Source organism: Aythya ferina, assembly GCF_964211825.1.
Source record: "Aythya ferina genome assembly, chromosome: 3".
Lineage (NCBI taxonomy): Eukaryota > Metazoa > Chordata > Aves > Anseriformes > Anatidae > Aythya > Aythya ferina.
Window position 1 is genome coordinate 93223118 of NC_140298.1, and position 18113 is coordinate 93241230.

At 39.1% G+C, this 18113-nt stretch overlaps 1 long non-coding RNA gene across 1 annotated transcript; it reads right to left on the reverse strand.

The window, feature by feature from the left end:
- Positions 1-10754: 10754 nt before the first annotated feature.
- Positions 10755-16457, reverse strand: LOC311434841. Its single transcript, XR_014691763.1, has 3 exons — positions 16039-16457; positions 14823-14879; positions 10755-10898 (listed from the first exon to the last, which is right to left on the reverse strand). It is a non-coding gene; the product is annotated as an uncharacterized lncRNA (long non-coding RNA).
- Positions 16458-18113: the final 1656 nt, after the last annotated feature.

An 18113-nucleotide genomic window follows, 5' to 3' on the forward strand; every position in this document is an offset into this window, starting at 1 on the left:
AGCTACTCCAGAGTAAATCTGCAGAAAATACAACTGGAAGATAACCTGCGATGTCCCTCAGCTTGTGCTAAATGAGCCTTTTGGCTCTTCCCCCCTGGGGCAGGACTTGCTATACAGAATTACACCCACCTGAAGGCATCCCTGCTCCTTGCTGAGGAAAGCAGTGGGGCCATCACACAGGACATGATGGTAGGGGGGCTTGGGTCATCTTCCTACTGATCTTGTTCCCCTTGGACACTGGTGGCCATGCTTCACAGGGGCCTCCTCACATCTCCACACCACAGGGGAATTTCATGCTCCAAGACCAGTGCCTGCATACTTTGGAGGGAAGACAAAAAAAGCAATGCTCACATGTGGCCTAATAAATATTTAACAGCCCATTGCAAATTAACAAAAAATCCTAATGCTGCCCCTATGATTCTAAACAGATTTGACTGCAGAAAAAAAAAAAAATCTGCATTCAAGTCTTCACATTCTTTTAAAGGCTACGCTAAGCATACAGCATACAAAAAAACATGGTGGAAGGTGTTATTTTTAGCATTTTATAGGCTTATTTTTGCTTCCTCAAGTATGTTTAAGATGGCGAGTAGAATATACATTACAGCATTCAAAGGGTATGTTCAGCTTGTGGTTTGGCAAAAGCCCTGCTTGGAGACATACTCAAGGTTTTTTGCCTTTGACAGCTTTATGCTCTTGTTATCAGCATGTTCATCTTCTCTTGGGGTTTTAGCATTCTGAATGTTCCTGCTACGGTGTCTTCAAATCAAAATAATGAGACACAAGCAGGCACTATCTTACATATGTCATTGTCGGTAATTGACAGGGACTGCTTACTTGCAGACCCTCATGGCTGTAACCCAGGCAAAGAGCTTAAACTCTGTATTGAACCATAACTCTAAATTTAGAACCATTATGGTCCTTTATTAATAATAGCAATGCTCAGCACTTGCGTATAGCTGTGCCTTTTATAGGAGAATCTTGAACGTGCACTGCAAGCACTAAATAAGCCACAAAACACCCTTGGGTAGTTCAGAATGATTATTGTCTCTTCATTTTACAAAGGAGCTTCAAGAAGTCCTTTTTTTTTTCTTTCTTTCTTTTCTTTTTTTTTTTTTCATAGCAACCATTACTGCTTCAGCTAAATTTTTGCAAGAAATAAAAGGTCTGCCCAGCTAAGGCATTAGTAGGTTTTGTGGACCACTCTGCTTTTGCTCGTAAATTTTAAGGGCATGAGGAATGACTATGATCTTCAAGTCTGACCTCATGGACAATACAAGACTATCATTTGTGGGTGAAAAATGGAAATTTTCCACATCTGTAGAGCAGTATTATTTTCATACACTTACTACAGACTTTATACACTATAAACAGATGCCATACACACAGGCTTAGTAAATCAGTCCTATTAGAATCAAATCAGAGCTTTTGGTGACATGTCAATCTCTCTTATAAATTCATTTCACAGTTGACCTTCCTCAGCTGTGTACATTTTATTGCCAGACTCACACTGCTGCAGGGTGGTTTATTGAGAGTGGACTTTTTCCGTCCACCACCATGACTAAACACTGCAGAGGTTTGTTGCAATTAGAGTAGCATGAAGCTTGGTGTCTTATTGCCCAGAGTGAATTACATCCTTACTGTAAGCAGAATATTTAGTATTCAACAATAAAAGACGATAGATATCTGCAAGGAATATTTTCTAACAATTACCCTGAGCCACGTGCTCCCCATTAGCATAGAAATGAACTACTCTCTTTTGAGATAATGTGACAGAAATTCTACTACAGAGGTTTTTCTCTTTCTCCTGTTATATTTAACTCATTTCAAACATACAAGATGTGAGAACAAAACAGAGTGGGCAAGCCAAAGCAATTATGGTAATGCATGAGTACATGTATAAATTCACTAGAGAACAATAAAATAAGAAAAAAAAAAATAAAAGATAAACATGAGAGGTACAGATATACTAGAAGAAGTATACACTGTAATGAACTGAAACTGTTCCTTTTACTGGTTTGCTTAACTCTATAGAGGAATAATTCTGTTCATATGCTCTTCGGGGGTGGGGGGTACACCATATATCAATAACCAGACACTGTATTTTTAGCATTCAGAAGTGGCTTCTATTAGACACATATCAAGGATTTTTCCTATTTGGAAATCTTTTGTCTACTGTTGAACTAGTGACTGATGGCACGTCAGTGGAAAGCTCTATCGTGGACGCCAGACCAGGCTTTCTAAATATATCCCTTCTTCATCATAACTTGGCATTTTTTTAAAAGCAGCACTATAACAACAGTATTCCAGGTCTTGAGAGTATCTTCAAACTGCTTGCAAATAAAACCCAGGAAATGAAAAGAGAAGATACAAAGAAATGAGGGGGAAAAATAGTGCTTCGTACCCACAGCATCTTGCCAACAATTAGAAATGCTTGAGGAAGGTTATTGTCCTCAGTGGCAGACATATAACTGGATATGAGTTGGGAAGATCTTTTCTATTTTAGTAGAAATGGGGCAGCAGCTGTTGCTGTTGTATCCTATCAGGTCTCACATACAGAGGAAAAAAATATATATATCTTAACCACCAATCTGCCTTCCAATAAACCCTGGAACAAGAAAAGAAATGCACATAAGACATGAGTTAAAATCAATAGTTTCAATGTCCAGCAGAAAAGAAAGATATTAAAATTTTGATGTTGAACCATCTGTGATTATGAGAACAAAGGAAAGGTGAAGACAGGTGAGGACGTATTTCAGGGACTAAAAAATAATTGGAAAAAAAAAAGTGGATGAAACTCTTTTGGGCTCTTGATGTACTTACATTGGACTGATAACCTGAATAATTGACATGTCAGCCCATGCCAGGATGTTTGCTTTCACAAGAACGGAGTTGTTCCTACAGTAAAATTGTCCTGCTGTTACTGAATTCTTCCTGCCCACTGTGTGACAAGGTTTGTTTCACTGGGGTAGTCTATTATCGCTTCTCAGTCAACGGTGCTAATTGCAGGAAAACTTTTCTGTCCCTCAAAGAAAGGGTGAAAAAGATATTATAAGACTAGAAGCATTTATGGGAGCTCTGAATGTAGCTGATGCTCGGCCTGGTTTTAATCACACCGTCTGTCAGATGAGGAATCACAGGTTAAATATATGTGCTTGACAGCTGTGGACAGAAGGGCTAAGACAACAGGACTTGTAGAATGAAAGGCTAAGACTACAAATTATTCCACTCTGTGAAATCAAAGTCTTGATAGCTTTTTGTCAGAACTGCTGAGTGCCTTTTCTGACAGGTCTCTTTAGGAGAGGCTGTCTCTCGAGAGTAATGGAGGTTGCACTAACTTTTGAAGAAGGTAGAAGTGGAAGTACAAGAATACAAGGGGCTTCTACACAGACAGAGCTGCAATAAAATTGGCATAAGTGAGCACAGAAAAGGGGAGAAATCAATTGTACAAATGATGCTTCTGTCTCTGTGCTTCTCTCTAGAAGTATACTTTTTTTTCTTTTGATGCATTTTGAGTTACAATGTCACTGCTTTTTTTCAGGTAGAGAAAATGCAGTTTTTCATGATCCTTCAGAATGTATCCGAAAATCAAATCATTGATAGCATAAGACACGTGTCCTACTAACTCCAACACACATGCACACAATTCCTACTCCTATACATAGAAGACTCCGTCATTGACTTGTTACTGAGAGCTCCCATGAGGTCAATGAAAGTCTGGAAAATGTGACCATATGTTTCAGTCTTGCCTTTGGTTGGGTAGTTACTGACACCTTCCTTATCCGAGATTAAAGCTTCTTTATCACATTTTGTGTTTTAAAGATGTAAGTTATTTTAAAGTAATTGACTGAGCTAGTGATCTCTGGAATTAAAATAGATGTGATTTGCATACACATCTGCTTTGTTGTAAATTATTGGCAAGGAAAGGCAAATCTAAACTTCAGCTGCTTTTATCATCCCTGTGTTATATTTAAAATGCCCTCGGTGAGAAATATGTGAGTAATAAAATAATTTAACTGTGAGTTTCTTAACTATAGGAAAGATAGGCAGACAGACAGGATTCTTTCTCTAAGTAAAAAAACAGGGTGCCACAACCATCCTGTACAGAGGCCACTTACTGATTGTTTCCTGTACTGAAAGGTTTGATCTTTTGGGTGATAATAAGAAAAGAACTGCAGCAGTGTTTCCAGGTATCTGAGAATGTTTCTAAGACATATTTTTAGGTTTTAGTTAGGTGTTGCTGAGATAGAAGTTAGACCAAAGGAGAAAAAGAACCTGTTGCGTATCTGTTCTTTCACACATATACGTTTATCCAAAATATATTGCCTGAACTTCATGACGTGAATCCTTTAAGCCTTGCTTGTGTAAGACTCTCTCAAGGTGAGTCAAATCCAACATTCAGAAAAGTTTCAGACCAGTCCTAGTGTTTCAATGCAATTCAGCTTGGAATGCACTCTGGCCGTTCTTAGGACATTTATATTGTAAATGAAGCTAAAGTTATTGATCAAGTTCAGTTTGCATAGTGAAATTCACAATGGTTTATAATAACAAGGAAAGCTTTCTGCATTTCTATCCAACATCAAGCAAAATTAGAATATTTCTTTCATAGCCTGCCACTCAAGAATCCCCCCAGTTCTTTGACAGTAAGTTTTCGGTTTGATTTTTGTGTATCCAAAATCAAGAACTTCCCAGTGACCCTATTTTTAATATTATTTGACAAATATTGTTTTAATATTTTAATTTTAATTTAATATTTTAATTTTATTTGCCTATAACAGGCATCTAGCTCCCAACACATTTCAATCCTATATTAGTAGTTGCTGGGGAAAAAGAAAAAAGGAAAAGAAAAAAAAAAAAGAAGAAGAAAAAAAAACCACCAACATGTACCAAAAGATACATAAGCTAAAAGATAACAGGCAGCCAAGGAAAACAAGGATGTTATATCTAAAATTGAGAGAGAGTACAATGAAAGGATAACAGTGATTATTTCCTGTAACAACTGTTTGAAATGTTAGGTATTTTTAGCAAGCCCAAACCAAAAAGAATATGAAAATCAGAGGGAAATAGTAAAAAGACCATGGGGAGCTATGAAAATTTAGTAAGAAATGGAAATGTCCAGAAAGAAAATTAAAGGCTACAAAGATGCTTCTGAAGAAAAGGGAAAGCCTGAGAGAATAATAATAATAATAATTAAAAAAAAAATGAGGCCCGTTGTTAAAGTAGCCACAGGTGAAGGTTAAGCAGAAGCTGAGAGGGCAGATGTTCAGTGTCTGTCACTTCAGGTTAATTGCACATAATCATCTGGGTTACAGTGCCCACCACCTGCTTGTCAAGGCCTTCCACTGGCTCAAAACACAGATTATAAACCATTCAGAAAAACAGAGACCATCTCTGACATGAGATCTGGTAATTCTGTAGTTAGCAGAATGGAACGATGATTTCTGTTGTTGGTCTACCACAACAAAAGGACCTTTATTAGCTGTAGAAATTGTACAGGACTCTGCACTCATCGTTTACCCTGCACAGTTAATGCAGTGATTTTCCTCTTATTGGCCTACAGACTCTCAGTCAATTCATACCTCTAGGTCCACAAAAAGTAACTAAAGCCAGGATTCTGTTATGAATAGGCTAGTAAATAGACTCTGCAGGAATCCGTAGCTCTCCTGGGAAGCGCTGAAGCATTAATGCTTTGAAAAAAAGGTCTAGGCTACTGGTCTTTTATCATTTTGCAATAATCAGCAGAGGAGAAAGAGAGACTGTGCCTTCATGGGCAGTGTATGGTCTGTCCTTTGTTAGAAAGCTCAGGCACAGAGGAGGGCCCACGACCTCCAGGCACCTCACGCCAGGATGCTGCCTTCTGCCACTGCCTCTCTGCTGGTGGCAGAGGTGTGTCCCTAAAGGTGACAGCAAACAGGGTTAAGAACTGCCTCTGGTCTTCATAATTTGTGTAATTTCTATATTTTTGCTGCACACCTATACTTGGAGACATTATATTCTTCGTCTAATTGAATGTAGACGAAGGATATTTTCCTTGGCAGGGCTGGTGCTTCAGCTACCTCTTAGGGTGTAACAGGTGCTTGAGAAAGTGGATTGAGAAGAAATGATTGTGCAACATGTTGCTCTGGGGTGACTTTCTCTTGTTTTAAGAAATGCAGCCTTAGAAAACCATGGAGTAGGGCAGATGAAGGTGTATTCCAACTCATCTTTCCCCTTCACACTGGGCACTCATGCTGTGTTCATTTCACAGACTCAAGTGAGAATAAACAAAGTAGAAGTGCTAACTACATATTTATGGGAAACATGCATTTAATTGTGGGCTTGCTTTCAGTACTGATTAGTTTCATTTCTGTCCATTTTATAAAACCCTACTGCAAAAGATTTCCATGGTTTTTTCCCTGTATGTGTTGAGTAGTTCTTCACTGACTTTATTTTTTAAAAATGTTACTTATTATTAAACACCCAGAGGAGGAATTGCTACAGTGGTTTGTTTTGTTGTTTTGTTTTGTTTCATTTTTCATATAATACAGGGGAAAAAAATAAAAAGAAAGAAAAAGAAAAAAAAGTCTTTTAAAAGGTCTGTTTTTCAAATAGTTAATATCAGATGTGAAAATAAAACAGAGTTCAGCTGTACAAATTTCTCTATTTCGCTAAATAACAGAAGATGTGATTTTCATTAATGATATTATAAAATAATAACAATCTAACTTGAAAGGAACCTCAAGAGGTAATATAATATATTTCTTACCTGTAAGTAGGATCAAAAATACTTACAGTATTCCTGGCAGATGTTTGTCTAACCTAATCTTAACAATGTACCAGAATGGAGCTCCCAAAACCTCTCTAGGCAACCTGTTTCCACAAATAAGCACCCCTTTAGCATCAGGGTCTGGGGTGGTTTTTTGTTTATTTGATTGATTGATTTACTGATTGATTGATGTTTTACTGTCTTGCCTTGCTGCACTGAAAGCCTGTTTCTTTTTGTCCTATCCAGGGAGAACAAAAATTTTACATTTGGAAGGACAGTTTTTCTCTTATTCAGAATAAAGAATAAAATCCTTCTCTCCCTAAGAACATGAAGATGGGAACCAAGTTTTCATTCCTGCAGAATTTCACTTACCCTCCACAAGTTCCCAAAGATATTAATGACTATCAACCAGTTCTTCCAATATCCTGGGACAGAGTTCATGATCCAAACAACGTATTAAATTGCTTTAAGTGTTTTCCCACCTATCTTTCATGGGTCTAACCCAAGCTTTCATCCATTTATTGCTAGTCTAAATAATGGTTGGCCAAATGATGGTCTTTTAGTGAGAAATGAAGCAAAGAAAGCTTTAAATATTTCTATATTTTAGGTTTCATCTGTCCATAACTTTCTCTCTTCACTGACTGGAAAGTTTTCTTCTTCCTGTCGCACCTATATAATGAGATCTTTTTATAATGAATGTTTCTTGTTGCCTATCTTTGTAAGTCTTGGTCTTTCTGATTTTTTTCTCTTATTCTAGTTTTATTCTTTACAATTAATCTTCAATAACTTCACCAGATCTCCACATCTGCTCTTTTTAGACTCAGAATTTGCTTTTAGCTAGCTTTTTTTTCTTATAGCACTTCCTATTCTTCCTCCTCATTGAAATGATTCATACCCACACATTTAATACAGCTTCTCAGGGAACTGTCAACTATTCCTAACTCCTTTTTCCTCTCAGACTTGCCTTCCATGATTAGCAATACCACTGCAGCCGTAAATCTGAAACCACATGAAGAAACTTAACACAACCTTTGCACATTGCAAGGAATGAATTTCAGAAGTGAGAAATGACTTGCAGAACAAATATGAACTCCTTCTATATACACGAAATGGGAAAAGTCTCCTTTCAAATGGTACAGGGATTTGTCAGGTTTTGAAATGTGTAATGACAGGTTAATGTTACCTCATTGAATCCCAGCAGTCAACGGTGAGGAAAACAGACTTTTATCAAATATATTACTACAATTCAGGAAGCCACATCAAGAATTAGAAACAATTTAAAAGCTTAGAATGGTCTTTCTGAATGGCAAGAGGCAGCTTAAGAAAAGGTTCTGGTGCTAGGACATAGTATTCACTAAATGTCAGGATGACATGCTTTTGCTTTAAATAATAAATGTTAATTATGAATTTGCTTGACAGGTAATGGACAGTGTTATCACCAACGTATCTTTTTCATATAAAATTTGGGTGTTCCCTTGGGGACAGAATTAGGCCTCAGTAAAGTCAGTCCAAAGCCTCAGAGTTGCCTCAATGGCCTCTAGATCCACCTTTAAGATAATGTCAAGTGGAAATCTTGAAGACAAACATAATCAAAGCATGACTGAAGAGCTCTACAGCTGCGAAGACTTGTTAACTGAGTAGAGGTACATGGCATCACTGCTTAGATATATAGAAATAAATAAATTCTATCCTATAAGTCAAGTCTGGGGAAAGAAGAAATAGGTGCTGATGTAGAAAGATCTATGGAGCTGTTTATCCTGTTGGTGTTGAGCCAAGCTATGACTATTGGAGAACATATCATTCAAGTGACTTTTATACTGCTGTATAATGGACTGATTAAATAGGCTTATAAAACATTAAAGAACACAGAAAAATGACTACAGATTAACAAAAAAGGTTTGGGCATTTCAACAAATCTTCGTGAAAGGAAAAAGGTGAAAAGTGATACAGACTTCTGCAGGAATCCAGGTAATTACATTTCTCATGTCATTGCCACCCTTACTGCCAGAGGATGACGGTGTATACATGGTGGTTGCTTAAAAAATTGAAAATGGAGAAAAGTAAGATGAAATTTGTCAGGAATCTTCATAAAAGCATGGAAATTTGTGGGATGCATTATAGGATCTGATTATGCATTTTCCAAAATAAGATCTTTTCTATTTTAACTGTGAAAAGGTGATATTTAGAGCATATCTCATCTTCTGGGCTCCAACAGCAATGGATTTAGTCATAGTGTCAGATCTGTTTTGTGCCAAAAGCCACTTAGTCAACTACCCATCCCAGCCAAACAAATAGCTCAGAGCCTTTAACAAATAACTCACTGCAAACCAAAACATAAGCAGTAACAGCAAGATGACGTTACTCTGAGAGAACAGAAAACACTCAACTGCATCTGACAGTGGCTCAGCTTTCCTCATTAAAGTAACTATTTTGTCTTAAGTAACCATATTGTCTTAAAAGACAATATATAACAAAGTGTCAAACTGAACTAAAGAACAGAGCCACATACAGATTCTCTTTCTGAAAATAAAAATAAAAAGTTTGCATGAATTGCTGTCACTCACCTGTGTGCTATTATTCTAAGCTTAAAGAGAAAATAATGCTACAAAAAGTTGGTGCATAACATGTAGATATCTATTGGCATTGTTGTGGTCCACAATTTCCTCCTTAGCCACTCAGAAATAACTGAGTCAATATTAAAGATTCTGGGAAGACTGGGGGTTTACACAACTTCAGCATGGAGCTGGAGGAGGGGAGACATTTCTCTACCTAGGACATAAATGCAACTGCAAGTGAAGACACCTGAGGAATAACAAATTAAAGCTTTCACCTTATTTTTTTAAATGTCACATGGGTTTTTAACTTCTTGAAGAAAAAAAAAAAAGTCATTTCTGTGGCACCAGGTGATTGCAGTATGAGGCCTGAGCCCAGCAGCTTCAAGGGTTTCCTCCCCCAGTGGCAGGATGAAAGCCAAATTCCAATGACTAGTATGGAGTCCAAACTTATGTATAATGTGTATAATATGTGTAATCTACAGCTTATAAATATATATAAAATATCTACATTTCCATCTGCGCATTGCTTTTAGCTTTCCTATAGATAATTCTGAAACACAGAAACAACCTTTAGGGTAGTGGCTGTTCTTGGAAGAGTCACAGAGAGAATCATTTGGCTGTACTGGGTCTGTCGTTTTCTTTACAAGAGCATTCTCTATTACCCTGTCTGTCCATACAAAAGTCATGATCTACTTCTTATTCTTCTTTTATACTTATTCCCCCCAAAGTAATGTGTTTTAATTTAACTGTAGAAACTGTTTATGTTCAGCACACAGTTGTTAGTACCAGTAGCAATACTACCAGATGCATGATCACAGAATTTGGTCACCTCTTCTTGCAAATATTTACAGTAGGAAGAGTTATGCTACAGCATTTGGAAAGATATTCTGACAGTGCAGCAGTACTCACACTACCAGATGTTTATGATCAAATTAGGTAAAGGTTATATGTCCTGTGGGAACGACTCATGAGGAGCTCAAGATACTCCTGAGGCAAAAAGCTTCAGGTTACCTCTTCCCAGCCAACACTTGGCAACAGACCACATGCACTTCCAGTCATTTGCATTGCAAAGTGAACAACAGGCATATAAATCAGTTAAAATCTCAGATGTTCACCTGACAAAGAGTAGATGATTAACAACACTTAGCTATGACTTAGTGAGAAGTGGCATGAGTGGTTTTTTTCCACATTTTTCATTTGATATTTCATTTTTGTTTTCATCTCTGCTTTGCTTTTGCATTGTGCTTCGTTAATTGCTTCAGGAAATGGCTAGAGTTTATAGGCTGCCTGGAAACTGGGATGTTTTAAGAGAATGTACTGAAGCGCATTGATCTGAATGATATCAAATCTATTCTTTTCCGATGGTGCATAGCAAGTGACCTTACCTGATTGCAGGAGTCTACTGCTCTTCCATTAATAGTTTACAACCCGTGGTTCTAGTTTTCATCCATATTAAATATATTATAAATCTTTAACTTGAGAAGCAGCCAGCCAGTATGCAGGGCTCTGTGATGTGTTGAAATGCCTCTGCTGTTTGAACTCTGGTTAGCTGCAGAGGATGGGTTTCTCTTTGGGCAGGGAAGGGCTCTTTGATAGATATTCTGCTAAAAAAAAAAAAAAAAAAAAAAAAAGCAAGGATGAGTAAACTTCTTGGTTAAAATAATAACTCTATACAAGTCATCATGAATATATAAACATATGCACCCACCTGTACTCTATCAAACACATATTACCTCCTAAATATAGTGCAGCTACAGGACAATCTCAGCACACAGCTCCGTCTTTCACCATTGAGTGAATCACCTTAAATCATGATCAGCAGCTTCAGCAAGCAAATAACATGCTTTAACTACAAAATTACATTACTTTTGTCCTCTATTCTTTAGCTAATGGTCCCAAACCTCTGTATAAGTTGGTGCTTGGCAGCAAGCCTATGCATACACACACACCTTGCAATAACAGGTGGAGCAGACACCCAAACACAGAATTGTCCTCCAGCAGGGCTGTTTGGTCTGAGTAACAGATACATTCAATTTCTTGTTTTTCATCTGTCATATCCTGCATTATTGTGCCTGTATAACTAACCAACATTTTCAGAAGATACAATAAACTCTTAAGCAAAACTGCTGTTAATTGCTTGAAGCACTGTTCACAGCGTGAGGGCATTTTTGTACTTGCCATTTGAATCACTTGGAAACAGACCACAGAAATTTGAGATTTTAGCTTCTCTCTTTGCTTTTGAAGCAACAAAGTGTTGGATATCATTAACTATGTGTAATATCTGTAATTTCAGATCCCCCCAAGGCAACCCCAAATCTCCTGAGGCACAGCCTGATGGAAAGGGGTTGCACAGAGCCCTCTCCCTCCCTCTTTGCTTGTTTCCACTACCCTTTCTGTTCTTAAAGATTCATTTTTGCTGTAAGTTCATCCTCCAGTGTCTCCATAGCTTTCTATCCCTGCTCTGAAGCCTGACAGGGGCAGATTATAGTGGGACCAGGGAATGATGGCTTTGCTGGACCACAGCTAGCAACTGAGCAAAGCTGCAGCTGAGCCTCCCTTGTGCCCATCAGAATTAATAAGCCTGGCCTTGCTGGGTGGAAAAGGTTTGCTGCTAGAATAATCCAGGGCCCTGAGAAGCTGGCTTTTCCCACAGGCTTGGGAGCCTGTTACAAGTGTTTCAGTTTTCTAATATAAATTTTTTCATAAGTAAGTTTCATAACTTTCTCCATCAAAAACACAGGAGTTTTGCTAGTTTCGTGTATGCTTAGAGAGCTTGCAGGTAAGCCTGGAGAGGTCACAAATTCCCATTTTTCTGTTCCAATATCTGCTTTTGGATTAAATTTTGTAGGGGAGCTTAAACAACATCTTTTTTATTTTTTAAGGGAGCCTTAAAAATGCCTGAGCATACACACTCCTGGCTAACAAAATCCACCTTTGTTGGTACTTTGCATTTCTGATTTCTGGTGCTGTGGCACAAACTAGTTGCTTGCTGAGGGAATTATACACTCACAGAACATCCTAGTAAGTCTGTGCTGCTCAAAAACCCTACATAAACCAAAACTCCAGAGGCTTATGCAGATTTAGCTTCCTTTCTCACTAACCTTGTCAAATATGTGTGGGACTTTCCAGGTCAACAATTTAACACCTCATATTTTTAAAGGAGTTGCCTTACTTTATTATAGTGATCCCTGCCCATCACCAAACTTTGTGTGAAGACCAAAACTCTACTTTAATGCGAAAGTGCTGTTTTACCACTTTGTTCCCTGTAAGTGTGAAACTAGAGCAATGGAGGCTCATCTTTGCCCAATGAAGTAATGGCATTATATTGATATGGGTGATCTTAAACCTTATCAGTGACGGAAAAAGTATGTGATATATATATGGAGAAACAACCCAATAGAAATTCTAGGCATAATATCCCAGACAGCCATTTCACAAAGTGTCTAACCTCAGTGAGCAACACCTTTCCTGTGACTTGGATGGAGCTGCCCTCCTGTACTGGACACGAGCTCTCTTGGCCATGTTCAAACAATTCCTGTTTTCCAATTAGATAAAGAAGGAGCAGACAAATATTCAGGCACAGCTCAGATGAAAGTCTACAAGTTCAGCTACTTCTCTAACCTCATTTCCATGATCTCTGTCTAATATCTGTCACCACTAAAGCAAGCTATGACAAATTGCACAAGCAGGCCCACACCAGATATGACCAGCAGCTAAACCTGCCAAACTTCCTCATCCACTCAGCTCTAATTTGTAATGAGTGCTAAACTCTTTCAAGTTCAGGAAAATACCCATTAGACATGTTCAGTTACAACCATTGATCTCTTGGTCTTATAAATATACAATACTGGGAGGAGACATAATAGTCTGTTAGATCATATCATAGAATATAATTTTTGGAAAGGATTTACCAGGAGGAGCTAAGAGAGGTTTAGGCCTTTCTTAAAATCTCACTAACTCCTAACAACAATATTCCTGCTACAGCACTAGCAACACTGCAACACTCACTGTCCAGCCTCACACCTCTTACCCAGAAGCTATGGACCTGTGACCATGAGAGCTGGTCTCAGGGGAACACATGCTGCCCCCTCATATGATCTGCATGGCTTCCTCTCTTTGGTCTCCCTGCATATGGGGAGACCAGAGGACCAAAAATACGACCAAAGTAAGAGGAGACCTCCTTACTGATGGACGCTATTCATAAAATAGTTTGTTTGTTTAAATAAAAATAAAAAATAAAAAGTAAACATCTAAGACTGGCCTCAGCCTCTACAATGAACTACTCCTGTGTGCTGCAGAGGAAATGGTCGTAAATGAATTGCTGCTGCAAATTTCCATAAATGACAAGCATATACAAAGTAGTGTCTTTCACATGCTTGCAAGTTTTATTCATCTTCAAGGTGGTAGTGGTAGAAACAACAAAATGTTGTTTCTAAAACAACACAGCTTTGCAGAACAATTCAGTACAAATAGCATCAAAGGGTTTTTCACGTCTCAGTGACAAGATCTGGAGAGCCTGCCCTATCACTGGTCACCAGAGAGCAGCTTCCTCGTGAGGGAGCTGCAGGCCGCCATGAGGCCTCCCCTCAGCCTGCTCTGCACTGTACTGAGCAAACCAAGGGACCTCAGCTGCTCCTCATACGTCTTGCCCTCTAGACCCTTCACCTTCTTTGTTGCTCCACATGCAGCAGTTTTTCATTTCACAAATAAGGGGATGGGTATTTCTTACTCCAGATAACCTGAAACTCCTTCTGTGTTACTCCTGACTTCCATCACTGAAGTTTTCACAAACTTTTTCTCTGTTCCCTTACTGCCCTCACACAGAGGTAAGTGGGGTTCAACCGGGCAGCACCAACCAGATCTTATTTAACAGCTCACTGAAACTGCTGGGAAAATCAGAAGAAAATCCATTTCAGTCCTTTCCAGATGTATTTGCAGGGCTAAGACCAAGAGGAAAAATAAGCAGAAAAAATGTAGAAAATTCATCAGCAATGGGCAAAACTAAATCCAAATCTGAATACACACAGGAAATGAAATAGCTTCATAAGAATGTGCTACTTTTATATATTAGCTCTCCAGAGATAAAAATGCCCTTTAAATGTGAATTCTGGAAATTGCAGGTAAGCAACAAGAGAATGAAATTCCAGCTACTCACCTTGGGCACTAAGAGAAAAACTCAGAAAATAACAAACTGCCTCTACAGTCCCTAGCAGACTTACCAATACACAAGAGGCAGAGGGAGCTTGGTATAAAGGGGATCCCTTTCAAGGTCATGCCTGCATAATAGGGATATTTTGCAATTCTGTTTTCCTATTTCCTGAGGCTATTCCACCTCTAGTCACCACAGAAAATGGCATGCTGCTACTTACAAAAGAAGAATAGCCCGATACAGTTTTATTACCATGCTCTGGTAAACTGGAAAGTAGAAACAATAACCTAAGAAAAGGAGGTCTTATCGTCTGAATGTAGACAGGCGAGTATATGAACAAGAAGCCAAAGAGTGTCTTCGTTGGAAAGCAACTGACCCTGAATTTTGATCCAGTTCAATGGTCGTAAAGGACTTTCACAGGACCTGCAGCACGCTGCAAGACAAAGAAAGAAGAGGACATTAGATGGAAGAAAAGCATACAAAGAAAAAAATATTTGCTTTCATCTCACATATTAACACACAGCTTTATGAACAGACACACCTGGGAAAAGGATAGACATGACCACCTGAAATTACTCAATTGCACATCATTTCCCACTGCCAAATGGATCCCAGGGTTGCCCACCAGTTGAAGAGCCTCGGGTGCCTGGGTCACTCAGCACGACACCCCTGGTGACACTGTAAGGTGAAGGCCATCCCTTCTCTCCTCCACTGCTGCCCTATTGCTCCTGCCGAGTTCAGCAGCTGTTCAGCTCAGCAGCTCGTGGCATTGCACTAGGACATGGACTACAGACAAGATCCTGAATGAAACGACCCTCCCAGAAGAAGCTGTCTGATGGGCCATAAGCTTTGCTTCCAAATATCTGTTAAAAACATCTTTCCCTTCCCTATCAAGCCCATACCAAGGAGGACCATATAGCAGTGTCTGTAGGAATCAGCTGTGAAGAACAAGCTAGAGAAGTATATGAAGTGCTGATCACTCCAAGAGTAAAAAAAAAAAAAAAAAAAAAAAAATAGTTTTATGTGCAAATTAGAAACATTCCTGGAAGTATGTTTGCTCTGCAACACTAGAAGCTTAATTCATTTGATGATTTTGAATGAGAACAAGCAGAACTAACTATTTTCATTCTTAAATAAAAAAGACAACTGCATTGTATTATCTTCCAGTTAGTAACACTTGCAGAATAATTACATTGTATTGTATCTTATTCTCTTAATGTATTTTTTCCTGAAGAAATAAAGAGCTTATGTGGTATAGTGATTACAGGAAAGCAACCACTTGTGGTCCACTGTATTCCATAAAAAAGCATAATTTATGATCACAATTTATTTACCAAGATTAGTTACACTAAGACACTAGGACACTAAGAGCAGAACTACATAATTTCCTTCCTTGGTGGTAGAGGATGAAGAAAAGAAGAGGAGTGAGCATTACAGCAGCATTGCTGAGTGACCCTGTCTGCATCACAGCCCTGAAGATTTTGCAGTCCAACACCAAAACTCTTCTAAAGCGTTTTTGGCATTTTACCCGTAAACGCACAATGTTTTTGAGCAGTAGCAAGCAGGGAAAGGTGCAAGGAAGAGTTTTCTACCTGTCATGAGAGAGAAATTACCCAAGGGCCACCATGCCAGGCCCAGTCAGAAGAGGATGCCTCCAGCACTGATGGAAATCATTCACAACTCTCACTTGCTTCTTTCCTTCCCCCATAAATAACAAGCACTTCATTGCCAGGACACTCCCAGACTTCTTGAAAACTGCTGGCATTTCATAGCTGAAGACAGGAAATACATGATGAAATGGGTCATTAAATAAAGCAGCTGCTTTTACTGTAGCACATTAACTTCTGTGTTATTCTGGAAAAATGCTTACGGTTGGGCTAAGAGTATGCTCCATTCCTCCAAAGGCAGCCACTGAGTTTAAACCATTTGTCAAGTGTTAAGTGAGTCAGATGCACACTATCAGAGGTCACAGACTGCCTCATACATTCATTTCCTATGAAATTATTTTTCTAGGCATCCGAGGTACTTCTTTACAATAACCTGTGTGTGATACCTGGCTCCATTTCTTGTAATGTCATATAGCACTTACTACACTGCCAACATCTCTAGCTGCCCACAGAGTAATTTGGAAGGTGGGGAGGTGACCGTCAAGGAGTAATAGTTCTGCTGAGGGAGCAGCTTCCTGGGTCTTGGAGCTTTGGGTTTTAGTTTTAGTGTAAACATAGCGCTGTTGTATGTCAGCCCAGACTTTTTTCTAACAGACATCAAAATACCTCATAGGAGTCAGAGCAAGTGGTGCACATGGGGTCTGGGAAAGGAGCGTGAGACTTTTATTTTCCAGGAAGAGTCGCGGAATACTTCTTAAAGAAGGACAACAGAGAAAGACTAAAGGCAGGTAAGGTGGAGGGCAGAGGGAAACTCTCTGAAAGTGCACTCCACAGCATGCTCAGTGGTAAAATCAGTTTAATTTCTTTTAGCTTCTGATGAGACAGCAGCTTGAAGTTTGATTTTTTGTTTCTGATCAAGAAAGCACTGTGCTGATACTCAGATGAATATTCTCCCACCCAACATGCACTTCCAGTTTATGGAAATATAACTTTTAGCGTTTCAACTGTGTGTATGAAAAGTCATTTTGATGCCAGATCAGAGTTGCTTACCGTTGTTTTGTTGGAGGTGTTGTGCTGTGTTTGTTTGTTTGTTGGGGGGGACCATTTGTGGCATGGGGTTTTTGTTTGTTTTTGTTTTTTTGCAATTGCAAGGTGTTATGAAAGTAGGAAGAAAGTAGCTCCACCAGAGGTTTGGGCAATAGGATTCTTCAGATAAATGTTCTTATTAAACAGATTCTGTACTGGGATGTTCTCCCCCTTCTTTTTAATCTATTTTTCAGTCCACCTCTAGGCATAGGTATTGCAATAGGCATCCATTGCACCCACTGTCCTACAGGAACAAGTCCCAGACACACCACATTACAAGAAGGAGAGTTTTAAAGATAAAAGGTGCAGCATTGCTATACACAAGGGCATTGCCCTACAGCCTGGGGTGCTGTCATTGGGCCCACCTATATATATCCTCCTTCCTTGGCACAGAGGCTGAAAGCAGGGGCTAGAAAAGCCATTCTCATGAAAGGAGATCTGCTGAAACCAGCAGCCTGGCTTCTTTTAACCACTAGTAAGCCAGGAGCAGACTTCCTTCCCCACTGCAGCACATTTGTTCATTTGCTCTGTTTGACAGACCCATTTTCTCAGCATGGCCCAAGCAGCAGTATCGCCTCTCACTGCTGCCCGGGCAGGCCAGGACGCCTTGAGCCACCCATGCTGATAACAGGTCTCAGTATTTCCTGCTGACTGCTACATCTTCTCACATACTAACCTCAGAATAAAGTACACTGTTCAAGGCTGTCCAAACTGTCAAAAGCAGCATATGTGGTCATGGCAAGGTCACAGTCATAAGCAGCATCGATCTACACCACTCTCTTCTCCTGCATCACTTCGCAGCTGAGGGGACAGTAATTAAAAGCTGTGGGTTGATACTTTTAAACCCTGCTATCAAAGGGGCAGAGTTCCTGGGCTCACAGCTTTCCACAACAAAGGAAATTATACCTTAGCCCTTAAAGAGATTAAACACCTGTTTCTCACCAATTTCAGAAACTTTAGTGATTAACCAGAAA